Genomic DNA, 24785 nt, shown 5'->3' on the forward strand with positions numbered 1-24785 from the left:
GCTTTTTCGGTACGTAATCTAAATAACAATGACTGGTTTTTTGATTCGGGTGCAACTGCCCACATGTGTTCAAGTTCGGAATTGTTTAGTAGTCGATATGAAGAAAAGAAAACAGAAGTAATAATTGCAAATAACACCACAATGAGTGTTGATGGAATTGGAAATGTTCACATGGTTTCGGCAGTAGGAAACTCCAGGGAAAACGTTTCGTTCAAAGATGTTCTTCATGTTCCTGATTTGTGCATTAACCTACTGTCAGTTTCAAAAATTGTTGAAAACGGATACAAAGTTGTATTTAACGGAAAAGGTTGGAAAGTTATCAATGATAGTGGCAAAACCATTGTTACTGGAGATTTGGTAGATGGAATGTTTCGTATGAATGTTTCAAGTAACAAATCTATGATATCTCAAAGAAAAGTTGAAGAAAGCAATTTGTGGCATAAGCGAATCGGCCATGTAAATAATGAAACGTTGAGAAAAATGGCTTCAGGAGCTGTTCTAGGTGTGAACTGTGAAATAAGCAATGATAACTGCATCTCTTGCTTAAAAGGTAAGATATCAAGAAATCCTTTTAACGACACGGGAACAAGAGTTGGTGGTACACTAGATTTAATACATACTGATCTCTGTGGTCCAATGGAGACATCTTCAATTGGTGGTTCGCAATATATTCTTACATTTATCGACGACTTCTCAAGAAAAGTATTTATTTATTTTTTGAAACGAAAATCGGAGGTTGCTGATAAGTTTGTTGAATTCAAAAGTTATGTTGAAAATCAAACAGGAAGAAAAATTAAATCCTTAAGAAGTGACAACGGCACAGAATTTTGCAATGGACAAATGAAGCGGATAATGATTGACAACGGCATTTATCATCAGACTACGGTACCATATTCACCTCAGCAAAACGGTGTATCCGAAAGAATGAACCGTACCATAGTTGAGAAAACGAGATGTCTTTTAGCTCAGTCTTGTTTGCCAAAAAAGTGTTGGGCTGAGCAGCAAACACCGCAGTTCATTTAATTAACCTGATTCCAACCAAAATACTCAACGATGTTTCGCCGGAAGAGGTTTGGTCTGGTAAAAAACCTTGTTTAAAGTATCTGAGAATTTTTGGATGCAAAGCCGTGATACACATCCCTAAACAAAAAAGGAAGAAGCTGGATTTAAAGGGGAAAGAAGCAATATTTGTTGGTTACGGTGATCATAAGAAAACTTACCGTTTTTATGATCCTGAGAAAAATAACATCGTATTGAGCAGAGACGTTAAATTTTTGGAGAATCAATTCTTTGAAGATGTGCCTAAAAATGACGATCCATTTTATAGTTTTCGCCGATGTGATACAGTGGGGGAAATATCTGATGATGATGATTTAAACGATACCTTGCAAGACTCAAATGATAAAACAGCTGAAGAAGATCAAAATGGGCAAGATAATTCAGAATCTGAATACTACTCGGACGAAGCGAATGGTTCATTACCTCATGGGCCTGCAAATGAATCTGAGAATGTAAATCCGATATCATCAGAAGTTGAAATCGCACCGTCGAAAAATTTACGAAAATCTACAAGAACTTCAAAGCCGGTAAGTAGATATGGATATGCATGTCATACATCAGATGAAGATGAGGAACCCAAGACCGTACAACAATCACTAGAAGGAATTAATAAACAAGAATGGAAAAAGGCAATGGATGACGAAATACAAGCCTTGTTACAGAATAGAACTTGGGAAATAACTGACTTGCCAAAAGTAAAAAAAACCAATTGATAGTAAATGGTGTTTCAAAATAAAACGCAATTCGAATGGTGAAATTGAGAGATATAAAGCTAGACTTGTCGTGAAGGGGTATTCTCAAAAGTATGGGATAGATTATGAGGAAACCTTCTCTCCAGTGGTGAGATATTTCTCAATACGTCTCCTTTTAAGTTTGGCAGTGCAACATAATCTTGACATAGACCAAATGGATGTAGTAACGGCGTTCCTTCAAAGCGACTTGAGTGAAGAAATTTATATGAAAATACCGGAAGGCCTTAAAGAAAACGATGGGAAAGTTTGTAAGCTACGGAAATCGTTATATGGTCTTAAACAAGCTAGTCGAATTTGGAATAAGAAGTTAGACGAAACTTTAAAGAAAATTGGTCTTACTCAGTCTAAAACCGAACCTTGCGTCTACTACAAATTAAATGAATTTGAAATAACATACGTTGCAATATATGTTGACGATATTTTGATTTTTACCAACAACAACGATTCTAAAATGAATATTAAGAAAAGACTATCAGAAAGTTTCAAAATGAAAGATGTTGGTGGTGCGCACTATATTCTGGGAATGAGAATCACAAGAGATAGAGAAAACGGAAAATTGTGGATAGATCAAGAACTGTATATCAAAAATGTATTGAAAAAGTTTAATATGCAAAATTGCAATTCTGTTTCTACGCCATTGGATGTAAATCAAAAACTAACGAAGGATATGTGTTCATCAAAGGAGAGTGAAACTTGTAACGTGCCGTATCAAGAAGCTGTAGGAAGTTTGACATATGCTGCACAAGTCTGTCGTCCAGATATATCATACGCAGTGGGGCTTTTGTCAAGATATAACAATAATCATGGAAAACCACACTGGGAAGCAGTTAAACGTGTAATGAGATACCTTAAAGGCACAGTGGATTATAAGCTTCAATTTTCAAAAGACAATAATGAGTATCTACAAGGATTTTCTGATGCAGATTGGGCAGGTGACCTTGATGAAAGGAAGTCTACTTCAGGATACGTTTTCATGTTTCAAAATGGGAGTATTTCCTGGAATTCAAAGAAACAGTCAACCACTGCATTATCAACAACTGAAGCAGAATATATGGCAGTATCAGCATCTGCACAAGAAGCATTATGGTTGGGATCCTTGTTCAAAGAATTGGGAAATTCTTCTTTTATCAAAATTAAATGTGACAACCAAAGTGCGATAAATTTGACCAATAATAGCACATACCATGCACGATCAAAACATATTGATATAAGACACCATTTCGTGAGGGAATTAGTCGAAGATAAAAAAATAGCTATCGAATACATAAACACTAATGATATGGTCGCCGATGTCCTTACGAAACCTTTATCAAGAATAAGACACTTACAATGCTGTGAGCTGATGGGATTAGGAGTTCAATCTAGTGGGGGTGTTGAAGAAAGAGAATGAACAACCTAATATACATACTACTTTGTATTGAATAATTAAAACAGAACATAGTTTGTTTGCTTTTGTAAATTTGTCATATTGTATAAATAGAAAAAAATAAATTTTTTATTCGTTGTAAAACTCTTAACATAATAACAGTTATCAGTCCCAAAGTTGACAATGCAAGGCTTCACAATAAAATTCGAAGGACAGAAGTGTTTGATAACTCTGAAAGGTGAGTTGTATGCTACTGCTACATTAAACGGAAATCTATGATACGGCTATGATGAAATTGTGTATTCACACTTGGCACCGTCGATTTGGTCACCGTGATATGGATGCAATAAAATCTGGTGTGAATAAGTCACTAATGTCTGGGATACAATTGGAGAGATGCAACTGTGAAAGTAAGTGTGAAGTGTGTTTAAAAGGAAAGATGACCCGGAAACCCTTTCTGAAGATTGCAGAAAATCGCGCAAAAAGCACACTCGACTTAATACACTGTGATTTGTGTGGTCCCATGCAAAATTGCACTCCAACTGGGGAAGCAATTCATAAAATCAAAGATTTTGTAGCATACACTGAAACAAAATTTGGTAAGCGTATGAAAACCTTGCGGACAGATAGAGGCGGAGAATTTTGCAACAAGGAGATGAAATCATTTCTAAATAGCAAAGGGATTCATCACGAGTTAACTGCTCCATATACACCCAAACAGAATGGTGTAGCTGAAAGGAAAAACAGTTCTGTTGCATATGCTCACGTCACAAAGAAGAAGCGCCAAAAGCTGGATGCTGTTGCAAGAAAATACATCTTCGTGGGATATTCTGATGAAACAAAAGGTTATCGTCTGCTGGATCCCAATGATAACATCATTATCATAAGTAGAGACGTAAGTTTTTTGGAAGAAGACAAGTCGAAAGTTGAATTTGCGGAAACTACATTCGAAGAAAATTGCGAAATCGGGCAAACATCAAATGACAACGAAGAAGTTATAAATGAGATACCAGATGCCATCGAAATTGCATCAGGAGATGAACCATTTGAAACCGCAAGTGATTCATTTACTTCCGAAGAAGATGAAGAAGAAGATGCAGTTATCCCAAAAAGGGTTTCACAAAGGTCAACAAAAGGTAAGAAGCCCAAGCGATATGAAGCGAATATGACAGCAATGAAATCAGAACCTCAAACGTACGAGGAAGTTATGAACCATCCAGAGAAAGAAAAGTGGATTCTTGCGATGAAAGATGAAATCCAGTCCATGTACAACAATAACACCTGGGATTTGGTAGAATTGCCCAAAGGCAGAAAAGCTATAAGTTGCAAATGGATTTTTAAAATAAAAACTTTGGTTGACGGAGGAAGTCGATATAAGGCACGACTTGTTGCAAGAGGTTTTTCACAGAAATATGGTGAAGACTACGACCATATTTTTGCTGCAGTTGTGAAACACGCAACCTTTCGAACATTACTTGCTGTTGCTTCACATAAAAATTTGAAAGTTCATCACATTGATATAAAAACGGCGTTTTTGAACGGGAATATTGACAGAGAAATTTTTATAAAACAGCCAAAAGGTTTCATCGAGGAAGGAAAAGAGAATCTGGTTTGTAAATTAAACCAAAGTATTTACGGACTCAAACAATCCGCTAGATGTTGGAATCAAAGAATTAATGATGTGCTCACAAATTTCGGATTCAGAAGGGGAAAAGCGGATAATTGTTTGTACGTGATGGAAGTGTCTGGTAATTACGTATACGTCCTAGTGTACGTAGATGATATACTTGTAGCAGCCAACTGCGATGATATTGTTCAAGAAGTAATATCATGTATATCGTCAAAATTCAAAGTAACATACATGGGAGAACTTAAATTGTATCTAGGGATGGAGGTATCAAGAGATGATAATGGATTATTTTATATATCACAAACTAGATATATAGACAAAATTATTAACCAGTATGCCCTTGATAAAGCAAAACCATCACTTATCCCGCTAGATACAGGCTACTTCAAAGAAACAAAGGATGAAGATTTATTGGAAACCGACAACAAATATCGCTACTACTTGGCTGGTAATTCCAGGCCAGATATTTCTGCTGCCGTTTCTATTTTATCGCGCAAAGTAAGCAAGTCGTCCAAAAGGGATTGGAATGAAGTGAAACGTGTGTTCAAATATCTAAAAGGGACCCGATGTGAAAAGCTTTGTGTAGGCACGAAAGACGTAAAGTTGACGGGTTATGCAGATGCCGATTGGACAGGTGACAACAAAGATCGCAAGTCAACTAGTGGATCTTTATTCGAACTTGGTCAAGCCACTAGCTTTGCAAGCCGAAAACAAAACTTCGTATCACTTTCATCAACTGAAGCAGGGATGGTGTCACTTGCGGAAGCAACACAAGATCTTATCGAAAAGCCACTTATATTTGAAGATAATCAAAGCTGTCTAAAAATACTAGACTCGGAAAGAATTAACCCACGCTGCAAGCATATTGATATTAAATACTTTTATATTAAAGATGTTAAGAATTCCAATGAAATAGAATATAAGTACTGTCCTACGGCTACTATGATTGCCGATATGTTAACTAAGCCATTAGGCAACATAAAATTGAGAACACTCAAAGAACTTGGCGGATTAATTAAATAATATTTATATAGTGTTATTGAGAAGGGGTATTGGATTTACTTTAACAATAACACTTTGTTACTTCATTTATTACTTTTTTTGTTTTACCAAGATAGTCTTTGAAGTAATTTCTCACATAGCATACATATTTTTCATTTTAAAATATCTTTTTGTAACTTCTAATAAAACCTTTGAATTGAAAACAATTCGAAACATTCCTCGTAATAAAATCAAGTCAGACTTTACTTGTGCTTACCTATTGATATATCGAATTGAACTTTTCTAAGATTTTCTTACGATAGGTGCTAAATTTTGGCAACTGCAGGTCATGTCGGATGAAAGATATATGTGGGAGCTATATCTAAATCTGGACTAGGACGTCAAATAAAACACCTAACGCAAAATTTTATTAAGATAGGAACAAAATTGTGGCTTCACAGCGTTAAAAGTTCATATCGGCTTCAAGATATATATGGGAGCTATATGTAAATCTGAACTGATTTTGATGAAAAGTCGCACTCACGGTGTAACGTAAAATGAAACACCTCACGCAAAATTTCGTTAATATCAGACCAAAATGGTTGCTACTACAGCCTTAAAAGTCAACATCGGATTAAAGATATATGGAAGTTATATCAAAGTCTTAACTGATTTTGTTCAAAATCCTTGGACCAAAAAATTTAATTTTGCTTAATTTTATGAAAATCGTACAACAAATGCGACCTGTACCTTGATCACAAAAATACATGGACAGACAGACGAACAGACGGATATAGCAAATTCGAATCAGGAAGTTTTTCTATGCCGATTGGTATACTTATCAATGGGGCTAAATCTTATCCTTCTTAGCGTCTTGTTTGTACCATTGAGTGGAGCGGACGTTTAGTTATTTCACTCAGCAAGAATTTTTCTGTAACTCGTAATTGGTCATTATTTGTGGAAGGAAAATTTAAGTCACTCAATGATAGCTACGATAGTGGTATCCATTAGGCGGTTGTTGATCTGCATATGTTTCCAGTGGAGCGGCAGATCTAGAGCCAGGGAGTAGGTTTAGAATGGACTCCAAAGACCCAACAGCTGCGGTGGTGTTATCAGGCCATCGCATGTTGTCTGCTACTGAAATCTCGACTGATGGAGCGGCAGCTCCAGGCTCCAACAGCCGACAGATGACTGGTCAGAAGGGGCTTTTGACGAAGACACCTGGGTCGAGTCTTAAGACAAGGCCGATCCTATTCTATCTTTTCGTGCCTATAATTTGCCCAACAGTGCCAAAGACCCAACAGCTGCGGTGGTGTTATCAGGCCGTCGCATGTTGTCTGCTATTGAAATCTCGACTGATGGAGCGGCAGCTCCAGGCTCCAACAGCCGACAGATGACTGGTCAGCAGGGGCTTTTGACGAAGACACCTGGGTCGAGTCTTAAGACAAGGCCGATCCTATTCTATCTTTTCGTGCCTATAATTTGCCTAGGCCATTGGCCTTCCCTGCAAACCAACACGCTCTTAAAGAGGTTGGAATAATAGAAGACGCATCGCTCTCAGGTTTATTGAGAGGCTTGGTGGGAATGATCCTAAGACTGTCTCTAATAGAGAGAGATGCTACCTAAATTGGGCTTGGGGATTCGCTGCACAGGCTACCCAAAGATTAGATTCGGAAACAGAATCGCTGTCGACCGAAAGGCTGTGGTCACCTGAAAGATATTCCTTATAGAAGCGGTGGGGAATCATGAGACAACTCAGCTGTTGTTGCTGAACATTTGCCTGGGAAACTGTCGACCACATCGCTAAAGTCTGGCGGATTGCAGGAGACTGAAAGTCCCCCTGCCATAATCGCCGCAGGAGGGGAAGGCATCGAAACGGGACCCGACAAGCCCTTTGTGGGTTAGACTGGTCTCAAGGAGTGCGTCATCGGGGGTGGACGGCTCTCAAAAAGTACTTCGACAGCAGCAGCTAGTGAAGTCTCGTGGAGAATTCGTCCACACCGCAAGTGTCCAGTGTCCTGAGGAAGAGTGGTTCCCCTGCTTTTTCACGTGCCCTGGATGCGTACGGAAGCTCATTATGACAAGATCTAACGAATCCTAGGAGAATGAACTCCTGGCGGAAGCAGATGACGAGGCTTATACAGCAGTGGTGGAAGTTCTGAATGCTGACTATAATCCGGTTTCTAGAAATAAATCTCCACCATTGTAAACCCGCTTCGGCGGCACTAAAGGTCCTCCTGATGACAGGTGGATTGGACGAGGTTCTTATCCGGGAACGATGGGTGTGTAAAGGAATGGTTCGTGGATAAAGAATTCCGGGATTTAAACTATACAAGGGTGCGGTGAATGGGAGACACAGAACCTGTATTCTTTCAAAGAGTAGTCAAAATGTCTTTCTTCTTCCGTCGCTTAGCACTGAAGAGTCAGTCGCAGCATTGAAATAAATAAGTTTCATACTGGCTCTCCTGTAGTCGAGAATAATGCTTCAAGCGCACAACTAATCGTCAGACTAATTAATGAGGAAGAGACGTATAAACCAGAGGGATGCACAGCCTTTAAGTTATGGTGGTGTTTCTGACTCAGATTCAGACAGCGATGGTGTCAAATAAACAATCATCTCAGTCGAATCGAGAGATGAGGGCAGCGGGATGACGGCAGATGTGAGCAATGGCTTTGCTAAGCTGACAAACAGATCGAAAAAGCGATCCGGGGCACGACGAAGAAGACAGCGGAGCATGTACCGGCAGCGCAATCGGGCGAAAGTGCAGGATGATGGAAGAGATAGAATTGACATTCCAAGCACTTCTACGGAAGATGGAAAAAGAATCGGATCACCCGAAGAGCATAACACAGCTAAATGCTGACTAAGAAAAAGAGCTCCCCGTTTTTAAGTACTTTGGGAAAACCAAGCCAGTCATCAATGCAGACCCCAGACAGTGTCCTGCGGAGGTAAACAAAGTCGGAACAGGAACGAAGGAAGCGCGTGCTGCCCCTTAGTCTTAATAGAGAACTATGACTTCTAAAAGGATGCCACAGCCATCACGGAAGGGGATGATGGTCGCCGAGAATAGTAAGGAGCCGTCCTCTTACGAGTGGCAAGGAAGCACAACAGAGATGAGATGACTTATGCAGTCATCAATACCGGCTGTGCATCCGGTAGGATTCCACCAGATCATCGGTCCCAAGTGGAGGATCTGATTAACGATCGGATTTTCGTACATGTGTGCTCTGTAGAGGGTCCACCCATACAAATGATGAGCTGCTGGTATAGAGGAGACTGTTTAGCTAAGACTAAAGGCATGTCGCAATACAGGAGCAAGGCTGTCTTTTTCAAGATGAGGGAAGACTAGGAAAGGCAGAAATCTTCATATTGAGACATCAGTCCGTGCAGTGGCAGGTGACTCACTACCGCCCAACAAACAGGGGGTTGGCGACGAGACAATCACTGCCACTTTCAATATTGGAGAGAATAGGATAAGCAAAGATCCTAATACTAAAACATCAGGCAGCGCAGTTGCGAGAGACCAAACACAGTCTAACAAACAGGATCCTGACGACGGGCCCATCACCGACTTAAAGATTCGGAATACTGGGATAGGTAAAGATCCTAATATTGAAACATTAGGCAGCGCAGCGACAGGGGTCTCAATGCAACCCAACGAACAGGGAGCCGATGATGGTACCATCACCTACTCCCAAGAAGCCCATTTACCTAACATTTGGAAGGCTAAGATAGGCAAAGATCCTAGTATTGAAACATCAGGCAGTACAGGGAATGGAAACCCAATACAGCTTAACGAATAGAGACCCGACGATGGAACCATTACCGACTTTATAAAGAGTCGGAAGACTATGATAAGTAAGGATCCTATTACGGTGAAACCAGGCAGTGCAGTGACAGGAAAGACAATGCAGTCTAAAGAACAGGGAGCGGACGATGAGATCATCACCCACTCCCAAGAAGCCCATCTAATGGAGGACCAATGATTGAGGTAATCGAGATAAACCTCCCAGCACTCTAAAAGATATACTTCAGGAAGCTCTACTTGCAACAACAAAGTGGTCTACCAAAAGGGGTCTAGGAATAAATCCGTGTAGTGGAACTTGTCTCCTTGGGTGGAGCGAATGTTCCAATTACAAAAAGAGCAAAATAAACACCGAGTGTTTTGGTGGACAGAAAATTGAACTTCAAATCCAACATTTTGGAAAGGGCAAGAAAGGCAACTCTTACCCTATACACCTGCAAAAGGGCCATTGGCAAAAGTTGTCATGTATTGGGTAAATACTGCAGTTGTCAGACCTATAATGCTATATGGTGTTGTAGTCTGGTGGACGGCGCTTCAAAAGTACACCTACTGATCAATACTCAACCGGATCCAAAGGATGGCTTGTTTGTGCATCGCAGCCGCACTGAGGATGACACCATCGGATGCACTGAATATAATACTACATCTTATGCCTGTGGACATTGTGGCTACCTAAATTGCAGGGAACACTGCCGTGAGGTTAAGGGAGCATTCTCATTAGTCATGTGGTGGCTACGAACACTGTGTTATCCTTAATACAATATCCGATGTTGCAGGCAGTGTGGATTACACCCTACCTGAGACGCTTTTTGATAAAAAGTACTGTACCTGATAGAATCGATTGGAACTACGATATCCTTGGTAACAGAAATTACATAGACTTCTATACGGATGGTTCCAAACTAATCGTCAGATGGGCTTTGGGATGTACTCTAAAGATCTAGAACTGGTCCAATCGAGAAGGTTACCCGACCACTGCAGTGTGTATTAAGCGGAGTTCCTTGCAATTAAGAAGGTGCTGGAATGGCTAAGATATAATGTCATTACGACGACTGGCATAAATATCTTCTCAGACAGTCATGCAGCCATTGAATCCCTGGAGAACGCGTTTCTGAACACAAAAACCGCCCTCGACCGTCGCAGATCTTCTTACGAGATGGTTGAACAGTTCAAAATTCACATGCATGCCTCTAGCGACATTTAAGCTAAGTTTTCAGGACCAGCCCCGAAGGGCAACGAATGATAGATGGTCACAAAGAGGGGGCTGTGAGCATTCCAAAACTATGTGACCTAATCTAGACTCGAAGAGGTCTACCGCTTTGCTGTCATTGGCTAGAACAGATGTCTCAGTCATTTTATCTGTCATGACATGTCACTGTCTAATCGGAAAACATGCTGACAGATAGAAGGTTGCCAGTAACGAATTTTGCAGAAGCTGTGAGGACATCGAAGAAGAGAGAGTATAAAACACCGCACTAGCAGTCAGAAGGAGTTCCACTTTGGGTTCTCATTTCTTTGAAAACCTGTATGATTTAGCAGATGTGAACTTCCGCAAGTTATTGGGCTTTTTAAAGCGATCTGGATGGTTCAACGGTAGGAACTAGAAGGCATTTTCCTTCTTCTGTTCCTGTGGTTTCACAATGGACAAAAACATCTAAGTGAGTCTGATGGCAGACTGCCACATAAACCTAACCTATCTTAAGGACCTAATAACCCTTAATATTAGTAACACCGCTACCCTTGTTAATAGGATTAGGGAGGAGGTTTTAGATCTGACAATATGTTCGGAAAATCTAATCAATGAGTTTCAGGATTGGAGGGTCTCAATGGAGCATTCCTTCTCAGAACATCGCTACATTAGGTTTAAAATAGCATGGTCAGCTTCTATAAGCTTCCGGAATAAGTTGAAAACCAACTGTACAAAATTCGAAAGACTACTCAGAAAAAGACTTGGGCAGGATAATGTAGATTGTCCAAACATAGAAGACATTGACAACAAAGCCAATACGATTACTGATGCAATTGTGGGGTCTATCGAAGATAGTTGTTCTCTTCGAGAAAGGAAATCACCCCGAGAAAACCCCTGGATGACTGGGGAGATTTGTAGCATTGGGAGATAGGTTCGCAGACTTTATAACAGAACTCGTCGTAAAAAGGCGGAAGTTTAATGGAATGTGTACTACACACGGCTCATGGAATGCAATAAGATTACCAGAGCGGAAAAAAGTGTCTCCTGGAAGCTATTCTGCGACCAGGTCGATAGAGTTAATGACGCCGCCAAGATGGGAAAGTTTCTCTCAAAAACCCATGTCCAAAATGAAACTTTAGTAGACGATATGGGAATGAGAGCAGAGACAACGGAGAACATGTTGGGGCTTTTGATGAAAATCCATTTTCCACAGGATACGAGTCCCGACTCACGGATACACCGGAATCTTGGAATAATGATGTTGATCGGAGATTTATAATTACGCAATTTATGGTGTAGGAATCCTAGAGGAGCTTCAAATCATTTAATTCACCCGGACCTGATAGAATATTTCCGGCCTGGCAGGAGGCAAGGGTGGTATTTATACCCAAGCCAGACAAGGCAAAATTTGCGTCACCAAAGGCCTATAAGCCTTACGTCCTTTCTACTTAAAACCATGGATCGCATTGTGGGTACCATGATAAAAATTATGACATCCAGCGGACTGTTCAAATACAAAGAGCATGCCAATGTCAAGGGAAGGTCGGTGGAGACTGCCCTGCACGAGGTTGTGTATAAAATAGAAGAATCCTTCCATGCCAAAACGCACACACTGTCGGTATGCACTGGTCCAATCCTTAGACCAGTACCAGGTGGACCCGGTCCTTAAAAGCTGGATAAACCATATGCTAACGAAGAGGTGGATAAATTATGTGTCCCATGACATAAATATGAAGGAGAAAGTGGAACAAGGCATGCCACAGGGGGGCCTTTTATCGCCACTTCTATGGGTGACCACCTTAAATTAACTATTACGGATGCTGACTGTTGGTGTAAGGAATTAAGGGGTAAGGAATTGAACCAGCTTTGCAGAAGAGCCGAAAAGGTCTTGCATATGGCATATGACTGGGCTAGACCCAGAGGACTTAATGTTAAATCAGTGAAGACTGAAATATGCCTGTGCACGAGGAAGGCGAAGGTGGGCCAATTTAAAGCACCACGTTTCCTCAATAAGACGATTTCTCACAGATGTTGGGCACTAAGTAGACGGGCCGTATCCGAGGATAGTCCACTGGCTTTACAGGAGCGTGATTAGACCTATACTGGCTTAAGCTTCAGTAGTGATGATGACAATGGAGCGATGATTTCTTAGTAAATGATTTTTACGGAGTAACGATCAATAGGCTGGTCAAGAAGGTTGAGCAGATGATAAGGACCCGGAAGGAAATGGTTCAGGAAAAAGGCAACAATAGCAGTTGCGCAGAATGAAGAAATCTGGGACTGCGATTGGAGAGGAAAGAAGAGTTTGGGCGCAGGGAGGAAGCAGCAGTAGGAAAAACGGCAATGCAACAGGAGGAGCCGTCAATAAGGAAATATTTTTTCCAAAAAATAGAAAAAATGGAGAAGAGATTGAAAAATGGTGAAGTCGATGAGAGAGATATCGAAGATAGTTTGCGGCAGTTGAATGGATTCTATGACAAACTGCTGGCAACGAATGAAATAGACGAGGAAGTCTTTGAACAATACGAGGAGATAACGGAGAGACATAGTATTCGACGAAATGTCATTGGAGAGTAAAAAAATGGAGAATGCAGAGGGAAAAGAAATTCGCAGCAACATCAGGTTAAGCGAAGTGAGGATCCCTAGTTCAGCGGCAAAATTGAGGATTGGGAGTCATTCCATGACTTATTTAAAAATTTGGTGCATAATTCTCTTCATTTTTCCGAAGTAGAGGAATTGTACAGGCTGAAGGCAGCCATTAAAGGAGAAACAGCTCAACTAATTCAACTTTTAAAAATATCCGAAACAAATTATGAAGCTGCTTTTGAATTATTGAAGAAAAGGTAAGAGAATAGGAAACGATTCTGGACCAACCAGTCAAGAATAGCGATACAGCGGCAAGTATAAGACGCATGTTTGACACTACCAAAAACTGTGTAATGGCGTTGAGGGGCATGAGTGTGTCTACGACGTATGCTGAACCATTTATTGCCAGAATAATGGTGAGAAAGTTTGATAAGGATGGGTTGCGGCGATATGAGCAACAAGTAAGGAAGCCGAGAGAAATTCAAACTTTGGATGATGTCTTAGAATTTTTGTAACAATAATACCTCGCGTTTGAAGTGGCGGGAGAGCAGGAAGTGAACGTGAAGAGAGCAGGAAGTGAAGAGTTATGGAAACAAAAATAATATGTAAACCAAATTTTGCTACTTTTGTGAGAAAAGTGGGCACGGAATAATAGAATACAGCAACATGGTGGCAATGACACCGGCATAGAGAAAACCTGCGGAAGGCGTGAAAAGAATTCGTTTCGTTTGTCTACTACACAGAACAGACAGAAAATGCAATAGTGTTGTGCGCTGCAACCAATGTGGAGGCAATCTCCATCATTATTTTCACAATGATGACCAAAAAAGCGATAATCAGCAAGTTAGTCCCACATCATCTATGGTAATTGAGAGAAAACAACAACAAGTTTTATTGGCAACAGCATTGGTGAAAGAAAGTGCGGGTAGCGACTGGAGAATTCGAGTTGCTACGGGCATAGATAGATCAACGGTCCCAGATAACATCAATTCGGAAGAAGCTTCGCAGATTTTGGGATTGCCAAAGATAAAAGAAAAAACGCAAATATACGGCTTGGGTGGTACTTTGGTTGGTGTGTCTAAGTACAAAGTAGTCTTAGATATAAAGCCAAGATTTCTAAGCAAACATGTATTCAAATCAATTCACCATCGATGGTACTACCTACGATAATGAGTCAGCAGCCAGGTGAATCCTTCGATATAGATATGAAGCAATGGCAAAACTGTACGTTTGCTGATCCATTCTTCAATAAATCCGATCGCATTTAACTATTAATCGGTGGAGACATTAACGACGACATAATGGAAGAAGGGCAGAAGAGAGAAAGCGGCCCGTTCTCAAAACAAACGAAACTTGGTTGGATAGTATCTAGAGCTCTATCCAATGGAATAAGCAAAGTGAAAAAAGTGCAGGTGGCTGCGACGAACCTTGAACGTTTTTGGGATGTAGAGGAAATGAAAGCAGAAGATCAGTGTACAAGTGATGACCAGTGGTGCATGCAGCATTTTGAAAAATTGACCGTTATTCGAGATGATGATCGAATTATGGTGTCATTAACTTTTGAGTCTGATATGGAACTAGGCGAATCCAAACCGCAAGCAATGACCAGGTTGTTGAATGGTGAAAAGAAGTTGGAGAAATATCCATCACTAAAAGCAGAATATATAACCTACATGAGAGGGTATCTGGAACTGTGTCATATGGTGCAAGTACCGATGGATATGAAAAGAAAATATTACTTACCGCACCAAAAAGTGGTTAGAGAGAATAGCCGAACAACGAAAGTGCGAGTGGTGTTTGATGCATCAGCGAAAACATCGAATCGAAGAAGTTTAATGACATAATGCACACTGGACCCAAACTTCAACGCGATATATTTGATATAATGTTGAAATGGCGTTTATGGAAGTATGTATTGAAAGGAGACGTGAAAAAAAGTGTATCGGCAGATTGTAGTGAGGCCAGAAGAACAAGAATATCAATACATACTTTGGAGAGAGAACAGAGCGGAACCAATAAAGCAATATCGCTTAACAACAGGAACATATGGCACATCAGCGGCGCCGTTTCTGTCAGTAAAGTCACTATCATGATAGGTGATTACTGCAAAGATGAAATGGTAAAAATATTATAAAAGAAGATTTTTATATGGATGTCCTCATGACTGGAGCGGATACTGTAGAGGGAAGTCAACATATTCTGCAAACAGTGGCACAGGAGCTGCAGAAGTTTAAGTTTCATTTGAGAAAATGACTTTCAAATGACCTAAAATTACGGAAATTGTAGCAAATCGAGGGCGCAATCAAGTTATATTGATTAAAGACGACGAGTCCATAAAAACCTTGGGTGTTGGGTGGGATCCCAATATGGACAACTTTCGATTCAACTTCAGCTTTAGTCATTTTGCACAAATGACAAAGAGAAAAGTACTGTCATTGGTGGCTAGAATTTTCAACCCATTGGGTTGGTTATCACCAATAACGGTGGTAGCAAAATTGATCGTTCAGAAGCAGTGGCTGTTAAATACAGATTGGGATGAGACGGTACCCGAGGAAATTTTGACGCAATGGCTAGAATTCGCAAATCATTTGGTTTCTCTTCATAAAATAAAAATCCCAAAATGGCTGGGTACATCGACAACTACAAAGTTCGAGCTTCATGGCTTTGCAGACGCGTCCGAGAGAGCATATTCCGCAGTAATATTCATTAAATGTGAAATGAGGGTGACTTTACTAACTGCCAAAAGTAAGGTCAACCCGATCAAAAATAAAAAGACGCTGCTAAAATTGGAGCTGTGCGGTGCACATCTGTTGGCGAGATTGTTGAATAGGGCAGAGAAAATCATAGGAAGAGAGACGAACATCTTTGCATGGACTGATTCAACAATCACGCTTGGGTGGATCCAAAATAATCGTAGCATGGACAAATTCATGAAAAATAAGGTGCAGGGTATAAATGTGCTAGTACAACAGCTACATGGAGATATGTGAGCACGAAGGAAAATCCAGCAGATATTATATCAATAGGTATTTAACCACATCGGCTAATGGACTATAAGCTATGGTGGAATGGTCCTGAATGGTTGCGGGAGCCTTCAAGTCAATGGCCTGAACTACCACAGAGGACTGCAGTGATAGCATCGACGATGGCAACAACAGAAGAAAGTTGGTTGATGTAATGACGAGATACTCGAGGTTTTCTAAAATGCGGCGTGTAGTAGCATACGTCATTCGATTTATCGAGAAGACAAGGAAAAAAACAAAATTTCATGAACTTATAGAAGCTGAAAACATATACTATCGCGCAATCAGCAAGTAATGTTTTCTAAAGAAATTGTATCTTTAAAAAGAGGATGTTTAATTGATCGAGGCAGCCGAATAGTTGGACTACATCCTTTCTTGGACAGAAGAGGCATACTTCGAGTTGGTGGTCGATTGCAAAATGCAAATATGTCCTTCAATCAAAAACATCTAATTGTATTGAATAAATCGAATCTGATTCGATTCCGCAATAGTGCGATCGTTTCATCTGGCAACTTTACATAGAGGAAACAGATTGACTGAAACCTCCACAAAACCCAGATATTGGATTATTGGCTTGAAGCAGCGATAAAAAGGTGTATACGATCATGCCCAAGATGTATACGTTACAGACAAGAGACGGCGAAGCAGATAATGGGTAACTTGCCAGATTCGAAGGTTACAACGGTGCAACCTTTCTCTTATACAGGAGTGGACTACGCTGGACCTATATGAATGAATTGTTCCAGGAACAGAGGGCAAAAGTGTTTTTAAGGATATATTGCTATATTTGTCTGCATGTCAACAAAAGCAATTCATCTGGAAGCTGTGAGCGATTTGTCCACATCGGCATTTTTGGCAGCCTTGAAACGGTTCTTTTCCAGAAGAGGAAAAAGTGCTAAAATGTATAGCGACAAGGGGACGAATTTTGTTGGAGCGAAAAATAGACTTGATGCTGACTACAGAGCAGTTATTCAAGGAAATCGAGACGTGATGCCAGTGCTGGCGGAGTGGCATTTTATTACCCCGGCAGCCCCTCATCAAGGAGGGATTTGGAAATGGAAATGGCCACATTACTGTGTCAAATTTAAGCGGTTTTAAACTCAAGGCCATTGGTGTATATGGATAATGAAGAAGTGGAATCTCTTGATTTTTTGTCACCGAGTTATTTCCTGATTGGGAGGCAGAGGACGGATGTAACGGAGCATGTAAACGATGTGGTAGGATCTCTCAACGAGTGGAAGCTGATAGAGAAGATGGAGAGAGATTTCTGGAATCGGTGGAAAGAGGAATATCTTTCAACGTTGCAGCAGCGAAGAAGGCGGAACCGGCCAGAGGTAAATTTGGCGAATTGAGATGTGGTCATCATTAAAAACGAATTGACACATCCAGTGAAATGGCCTATGGGACGAATCATTGAGACTCATCCGGGCATGGATTCTAAAGTTCGAGTTGTGTCCTTGAAGTTGCAATATTGCATATTAAAACGCCCTGTCCAGAAACTCTGGCTCGTTACAGCACATCCTCTTTGGCATGATGGATTCTGAGTACAGAAAAGTTGTAGAAGAAAACATGAGGAAACTATTGGGAAATCAGCATGACCTGAAATACCTTGTGCAAAAACAGATGTCTATTCTGGAATTGTCAGTGAATGTCATTCGCGAAACGACGGAAGAGGTAAACAGCAACTTTAAAAGTATAACAGAACGGGTGAACAATATGACGGAAGCGATGAAGGAGGTGTATTTGGTGTACAGCGAGTCCAACAAGTTTTTCATGGCGACGAAAAAATTGCACATAATCATAAGTGAGAAGCAGAGGGTACAAGCGAGGATAATCGCTGATAGATATAAATCATGGCAATGAAAATCCTTCATTGCTCACGCCAATTCAGCTCCAGGATAAGATACACCAGATGCTGGAGTATATACCTAAAAACCTGAGACTGCATGGAAAGAAGCATAATCAGCTAAGCACCATCTATGAAGGCGAAAGCACATATAATGGGCAATCAACTGGTGACATCTGCAGAAATACCATTATTCAACGATCACGTCTCCCAAATACACAGGGTAATACCTATGCCTGTTGTGTATATGGCATGATAGCAACGACGGATAGTCGTTGCAAGAGAACAGTTCATTCTATATAATTTTAATACGGATGCCTATCATTTGATGTCAGAGTTGGAATTAAGCAGTTGTCAGAGAATGTCTGCGGAAGAATACGTTTGTGATGGGGGATGGCCCTATATAGATGCGTATGATAATTCTTGCGAAATTTCGTCAGTGAAACCTCTTGCGCGTCATCAGTGCCGATTTGCGCCTACGAGTATTGAAACGTTCTGGGTTCAATTACATCAGCGAAATCATTGGTTATTGAAGATGTTCAACGCGACAACTGCTCACATGCAGTGTAAACCAGACACTCAGATGCTGCTGAAGATGCCATTGTATGGTATCATAAAGGTGGAGCACGGATGTCTTCTTCGAATGAAGGGTGGAGTAATACATGCTCCAATTAAATTAACATCAGAAAAGAATATGGAGATGAAGTTGAGCTTGCATACCGACGTGGAGAGTATGACCAGATGGAATGTGAGAACATTGGGGCCTATGACCATTGATCATGGAAAAGAGATTGGGCTTTTGAAGAACCAGATCAAAGAACTAAAAAAGGAGAAGTTCCTTATAAGAGGACTAAACTTTCATCATGTTAGCGGTCATTTATCACTAAGTATAATATTGGGTATTTTGATTATAGGTAGTATTATTTACTTATATTTGAAATGTAAATGTAAACGCAAGCAAAATATCGTTAAGATAGATTTAACTTCTCAACAGTCAACAGAAATAGTGTAATATTTAGTTTTTAGGCCCCGGGAAAATGTACATGGAACATGCTTTTGTTTATTCTCTAAAAATGTTACGTAAAATAAATCTATGAGCGTCAATGGTATTTTATGATTTGGGATAGCAGCCATTGATGCATCGAGCAGACACAGATTATTAGGATAATTAAAATTGAGTTGTGATAGGGAAGTAAAAACTGTGGAATGGAATTTTCCACTCATTTGAAGACCATGATAATGTTATCTAATGTTTGTTTAGGACTATGGCTAGGCTGACGCTAGCTAATGTTTGTTTAGGATCGTGACTTAGGCTGATGGGTTTGCTGTTGTAAAATATTTGGTTATGTTTCGTGGGGTATTCCGATTGGTTAGCTTAGGTTTAAGATTGAAAGAGAAAAGAGCTAGTTTAAGTTATATAGTTGTCTTTTTTTTACTTAGGATAAGAATTATTGTAGTTTATAAATTTTCAATAAATGATTGAATACTCAACGTCGAAAGTACGGAGATCCGGAACTATGTCGTCTTGGCATAGGGGGAGCGATGAGTACCACGCCCACTAGGGTACTGGAGACTATTCTAGATATCCAACCCATTTAAATACAGATTAAGATAAGGCTGCCACTGCGGCTATGGGACATAAGGTGATGGCAGAATGGAGAGAGTATGGGGGCAGCTCATACCATCGCGCCGATAGGAAACCTGGAAGGAAGGGAAAAGGTTTCCGATCGGATACCTGAGACGACACTTGGGGTCGAGTGCGAGGCACTGCTGCTAGTGGCACAGTCTTGGATTGACGGGATACTAATATTGCCATCTGGAAGATTATGTTATACGGGAGGATTAAAGCTAGAGGACAGAGTGGGACTGGGGGTCTACATTAAGAATCCATGAACTGAGATCTGTTTTAGACTGCCTAATCATAATACGGTCCAGCAGGCGGAGATCCAGGCGATCACGGAATGAGTGAAGTGGTGTGGTGCTAAAGCGAGAACGTCGAGTGAGAACATCTTAACGGCCATATGGGCAATAACAACCAGGAGGGTAAGGTCACGAACAGTCTTGCAGTGTACGAAGATGATTAACGCCGTCTCTGAAGATGGCAAAATCCTCGATGTTTGGGTGCCGGGCCATAATGGAGTAAGGGGGAATGAAAGGGCAGACGATTTGGCGGTGAAGGCCAGAGGACTGCCGTCAATAAACTTGGTTAACCCGAAGCCTTTCGGGTCGACGCAGTCCGATTTAAGAGCGTGGGCGACAAACTGTGGAACAGCGAAACGGTCGGTAGGACGACGAAAATCCTATGGGGGATCCATATCGTGAGAAGACGAGGCTATTACCGGAAGGAAGCAAGAAGGAGGTCACTATAGCTTTTGGTGTCAAAACGGGACACATACTACGAGATCATTTATGCAAAATCAGTGCGGCAAGTGATAGCATCTGGAGGGCATGCGGGGAAGATGTTGAGTAGTTGGAGCATTTTCTTTGTCATTGCCCGGCTTTCGCGTCTAACAGATACCGGCACTTAGTTGGGGACACTATACCAGACATGAACTAACTCTCGGAAAAGGTATTAATTAATGATTAAGGATTTGTAAGTAGCACGGAATTCCTAACTTTTTCTTTTTCGAGGTTATTTATTTTTTGTTTTTGTAGTTAGAGCGCAAAACAAGTTAAGTGTATGTCCATAGTGCAATGGGGCGAATAAAACTTTAGTTGCTGTAGGGAAGAAGCGCCTTATGTAGGAAGTGGTGCTAATGCACGTCACCAGATATGGGCATGTTCGGATGTCAACAAAAGGGGTGAGCTGCTTATCGAATATATTATTAGTTTCAATCTGGCGATTTGTAATAAAGGGGATAAACCGGCCTTTATAACCAGGAAGAGGCAAGAGGTACTAGTTATTACATATGTATCGAATGATATAAGCACAAGAATATGCGACGGGGAAGTGTTAAATGACCACAGCTTCTTTGATCATCGTTATACTAGTTTCATCCTTTAGCCATTCGGCTAAACAGAAGGAAGGCGGATTGGGATAAATATCGGCACAAATTCTGCTAGTCTATCCCTTTTGGACCAGAAACAGAAGTGGCAACTGCTCAGGATATAGACATAATGGTCATGCGGATCACGAAGGCCCTGAATGGCTCGCTTGTGTCAGCATGTCCTAGTGCCAAGCCTAGGGCAAGCAGCGACCGCCATGGTGGACCGTAGGTCTGGTTGGTCTAAGGAAGTACTACAGAAAACTCTACAACAGAGCGAAAGCCGCAAGAGCACCACACGATTGGGACATCTTAAGGCTGTGATGAGAAAATATAAGGGCGAGTTGGGAAAGGCTTAGAACGAATCTTGGGTAGAATTCTGCAGCTCCGTGGATAATACATCTGAGGCCTCTAGGCTAAGGATTATTCTGTCCTCGAGACCATTTACGGAGGGGTATATTCAGAAGTAAGAGAATGTATGGACAATGTCTAGAGCGAAAACATTAGAACTACTGGTTGATACACATTTCCCGGGTAAAGGCAAATCCACTGCAACAGCCCTACACGACCTATTTGGCTGCATAGAGGGTTCTTTCACTGTCAAGGAATATATTGGGTTGCCCAAGAAGTAATTGCAGATTTTTCATATATTCGGCGTTGACAAATTTTTTCACAGCTTGCGACTCTGTAATTGCATTCTTTCTTCTGTCAGTTATCAGCTGTTACTTTTAGCTTGCTTTAGAAAAAAAGTGTAAAAAATATATTTGATTAAAGTTCATTCTAAGTTTTATTAAAAATGCATTTACTCTCTTTTAAAAAATCCGCAATTACTTTTTGGTCAACCCAATATTATATTGGTACAACGGCTTCTCCCTTGGCCTTCAACATACGTGTGCAATATGGTCTGAATCGATCTGTAGCTTGATACAGCTCCCATATAAACCAATCTCCCGTTTTGCTTCTTGAGCCCCGTATCGGACAATAACATGAAATTGCTCCTCCTCGTCCTCCGTCCTTATTCATTATTCTTTGTTTGTCTAAAAAGAGATACTGCGCAAAAAACTCGATAGATGCGATCCATGGTGGAGGGTATAAACGATTCGGCCCGCCCGAACTTAGCACGCTATAACTAGTTAATACTCACTACCATACGATAGGGGTTTACAAACCAAACCATTTAGTTTGTAACATTTCGAAACATTGATTTGCGACAAATGCAGTACACATAATATTGACCGCTTTGACACTATAAATCAAACTAACCACGCCCGTTCGTTCGCCTGCACAGAAGCAAAGATACTTCTTTCCATTTGATGTAGGTCGGCAGGATTGCAAATGGGCCATTTTGGTTCCCATTTTTAGCAGAATTATTGGGGGTGGGTTTCCAAGATTTAGACCGGCCGAAATTTAGACGTTTTGGATTGTTTATGCTAATTAAATTGGTCACGTGTATATTATAATTGACTTACCGCTACATTTCATCTATGGCTCCTTCTTTCCGTTAGCACCAACAAAACCAACACTTGGAAAAATTCTTTATGATTAAGTTTTCACGTTCTCGTTATTCGCTTACATGCAGTTCTGAAACACTTTGCGTTGGTAATGGAAGTGTCTTTCTTAGCCTCCTGGGCTTCTGTTGTTATAGTTACTACTTCTTGGGCTTTAAAATTAAATCACAGGTGCTTTTCATAAATCGTATTGGATACTACGATTATGTCTTCTGCCTCATTGCAGGGAACAAATCAATCAATCTGAGCTATAGTTCCTCCTGCGACAGCCTTCTTTACTCAGGCGTCTGACATGCCAGCCACACGCTCTCTGTCCGAATGAAAGTGTAAAAACTGTCCTGCAAGTAGAAAAGAAAGAACACATACCATTTATGAAATACGACCAACTTATTGCGTTTATATGAGTGATTTAGCGGAGAGAATATCAAATGTAAACGCGTATGGCGATATTTTATGGTTAAATAAACCGATGAGGGCAGTTTAGTTGGTGGCAAAATATGTTTGATAACCGTTTAATCTTTTAACAAAGCAAATATTTATTCAGAACATTTACATTTTCTATCCCCATCAACCCCATTCCTCATTCCCTCGCACACACACAATTGCGTATTTATTTTATTTCGTTGGTTTATGATCCGATTACCTTTTTACTGCATGCGGAGTGCGCTACGACAAAACGATATCTCCCCCAACGAGACTAGACGCCTTCACATACATTTACATACATGCCAAAATATGCAACATTTGTTGTACCTTTGTTGTATGTTCTAATGTTTATGGTGAATCAAGTGCTAGATACGGTATTGAAATGGTATTTAGTTAGGGTGCTATCACACGACATGTATTTCGTACACCGTCTGCTACATATGAAACCATGAATGTGTAAATAGCGAACTGTATTTCTTTTCTCTTCATTGGCCAAACTAATTTCTGTCATTTGAATGAAAAGTCAGTTTCACAGACTTAACTTTATGTACTCGGAATAGAAAACCTATGTTTGTAGCAAGCATAAAATTTCACAAAATAACAACCAAAAATTTTAAATATTTTTGCTATTACTAATGTTTGCCTATAACGGCTGGTCATGTGTTTAACCACTTTAGTTATTTCTTCCCCCGTTAGGGAGTTGCATTATTGGGCATGAAAATTATGTAAGGAAGAAAAATTTGAATACGAGAGCTATATCTTAAACTGAAGCGATGTTCAACAAATTCACAGCATTTGTCCCTAGCTTAAAGAAGTGATATGTGCCAAAGTTTGGTAAGATTAGATAGCAAATGTGACCTGTACCTAGATTACAAAACACGGGCAGGCGGATTCGCGGTCAGACGGACAGGCTAAATCGAACTAGGAACTAATTCTGAGTCGATCGGTATACTATTAACTGCCAATTAGTGGTTCAAGGTGTAACTTGAGTTTAAGTAACAACGAGTGTCATATAAATGTTTACTTTGTGCTCATATTAAATTCTGAGACACAAACTCCTTCAATGGATCTCAAAATATGCAATTTTTACCAATTTTGGACGACCTGTTATCGATAATCGATTGTCATCATATGTCGTATTTCGCTTATTGAAATCAAAAGGAAGGGAGGATGTGCGTAAAAAAAACACTTTTTATACCCTTCTGTTTGTAACATTTCGAAATATAGGTAAGACCCCATCTTCCTTCCAAACATTTGGAAGTGACTTTCTCACTCCCTCCCAGAATAGTCACTTTTTAGGTCCTTTTGTATGATAGTTTGTAGAGATTATATGATTTACAACAACAAAATACATTACTGTCGGAATTCTATCATTTATGTTTCGCTAATTAGTTTCTCATAGTCAACTGTTATTGCTACAAATTTAAAAATAGATTTTTTGTTGTTGTTTTGGACGTTATCTCAAAAAACCCCAAACAAAAGAATGTATATTAACTGAGCCTTCTGTAATGAAGAAAGGCCGGTAGCACAGAGCGATAGCATACGCCTCACAATCGTAAGGTTGGCTGTTCATATCCCAGTCAGGGAAAATCGTTGCAAATAAAATCTTCGATTATTAATCTTGATTTG

The 24785-nt window shown here is 40.3% G+C and overlaps 1 protein-coding gene across 11 annotated transcripts in view; it reads right to left on the reverse strand.

Moving 5' to 3' along the window:
- The window catches only part of LOC106089736 (potassium voltage-gated channel protein Shab), a 666380-nt gene that overhangs the window by 266047 nt on the left and 375548 nt on the right, over positions 1-24785 (reverse strand). For all 11 annotated transcript variants that reach the window (XR_009396471.1, XM_059360498.1, XM_059360497.1 and 8 more), the window contains exon 4: positions 22692-23068. The gene's annotated coding sequence lies outside the window, so the exon portion shown is untranslated. The remainder of the gene's footprint in view (positions 1-22691; positions 23069-24785) is intronic.

This window comes from Stomoxys calcitrans, chromosome 1 (assembly GCF_963082655.1).
Source record: "Stomoxys calcitrans chromosome 1, idStoCalc2.1, whole genome shotgun sequence".
In the NCBI taxonomy this organism is placed as follows: domain Eukaryota; kingdom Metazoa; phylum Arthropoda; class Insecta; order Diptera; family Muscidae; genus Stomoxys; species Stomoxys calcitrans.